Raw genomic sequence first — 1,826 nt, 5'->3', positions numbered from 1 at the left:
GCCACGAGAATGCTGTTCACGGTTGCTCAGCAGACCCCTCCTCAATCCGGAGTTTTTGCCTCCAAAAAGGTACACAGAAAGAAAAAGCATTAATGAAATTAAAAAAACCATTGGTAATTTTAAAAAGTTGCGTTGGTTCTTTTTCGTAGAGAGTTGCATAGGTTCAAAATAAAAGTACGTCAACTTTTGCATCAATCATGGTTCAAAAGTGGCTCTGTCGCTCTAAAATTAAAAGTTTGAACATTCAAATCAAAATTGTAGAATCAAATGAAAATGTCCACACCGTGAAAAATAAAGTGAATTATTTTCATACATTTTCTAATTAAAGGAACCTCCCCGCTCCCCCCATACCCTTTATCTTTCGCTTTAAAGTTAAAATACACAATGCAATGATTAGCTCATACTTTTAATTTTATTATTTATTTTTGTTACGCATAATATGCCAGCTGCAGCACTTCCCGCCACACGGTGGACACTTTTGAGTGTTTCAGCAGCATCCAGCCCGTGGCGATGATAAGGGTGCGCATCGTAGCCATCTGTAGGCATTGCAGAATAATCCTCAAGGCGGTTATCTATAAAAATAGAAGAGAAAATCTCAATGAGCTTATGCTAATAACCAACACCGGTACTTCGACGCCTAATTTTGCTCACGCCATTAAAGCATCTGACCGAGGCGCTGTGAGCTCCAGTATTGGAAATTTTCATATTATTTGTTGAACAATATGACGTACCTGTGTATTCCGGGATGATCCGTGTCAGTTTCCACTGCCTCGACCGATTCTGACTGCAAAGACACCGTTCCTCGCACCGCTCTTATCGGAGATGTAATTCTGAAGGCTAACTGATGGCTGAAAAAACAAGAAAAACATAACTGTGAGTGAGAGACTTTGACAGCAATAGCAACGTTGAAAAGCACTATGATTTCTTCTTCTGAATTAATGGACAAAAAAGCTTTTTATATGTTTGTTAAATACAACCTATGCCATTTATTATATGACAAAAAGTAACTTGATACACATATTAATAATTCAATCAATTTTTTTTTTCACTACCTAAATACGTAAACAAGCTTATAAGTCATAATATGAATAGGCTATTAAACACAATTAGGTAAATATAAAAAAAAAACAATATTTTGAAATGTTGTACGTGTGTTAATTTTAATGTAGCGAATGCAGGTTGTCTACATTTAAAATAAGACAATAAATTTAATTTATTTTTTACCATCTAATATTTCATAGTGTCCATGCGAAGCAAAGCAAATAGTTTTTGGTTTTCATTTTTCTTTTTGCTCAAAGTTAATCCTTGAGTGATTTGGCAGTTTAGAAATTTTGATGTTAAAAGGAAGAACTTTTAATTTTCACACTGGAAACACGAGAAAAAACTTTCAAATAAAAAAAATATCTTTGACGTCGAGCAATTAAACTTTTATTTTTAAGAAAACGGAGCACTTTTCAATTGGAAAGTGCAAAACATTCCGTAAAACCATGTTTGTTTTTTGTGTGTAGCTCCTAAACGTGAAGCGCAGCCGTCACTACACCGTCCAGGTCAATTGGAACCGAAAAATCAGCACCGCCAAAGGTATAGCAATATGTTGCCAACGAGGTTACCAATCCCATAATCCATTAGCAATAGAGTTAAAATATTACAATAGATCATCTTATCATCTCCAGGAAACACCATAATTATCGACGGTATTCCGCACAACACATATGCCTCAAAATGCTCCTCTACGCACCACCATAAACAACGAGCATTTATCGACGGAAATTGAAAGCCGTCGCATGAGTTCGTCTGCACTGGCCCTGATGTCCTCAAAGACCATC

Source organism: Armigeres subalbatus, chromosome 1 (genome assembly GCF_024139115.2).
Source record: "Armigeres subalbatus isolate Guangzhou_Male chromosome 1, GZ_Asu_2, whole genome shotgun sequence".
Taxonomy (NCBI): domain Eukaryota; kingdom Metazoa; phylum Arthropoda; class Insecta; order Diptera; family Culicidae; genus Armigeres; species Armigeres subalbatus.
The sequence above is the reverse complement of the archived record's forward strand: the minus strand, read 5'-3'. Positions refer to the sequence as shown.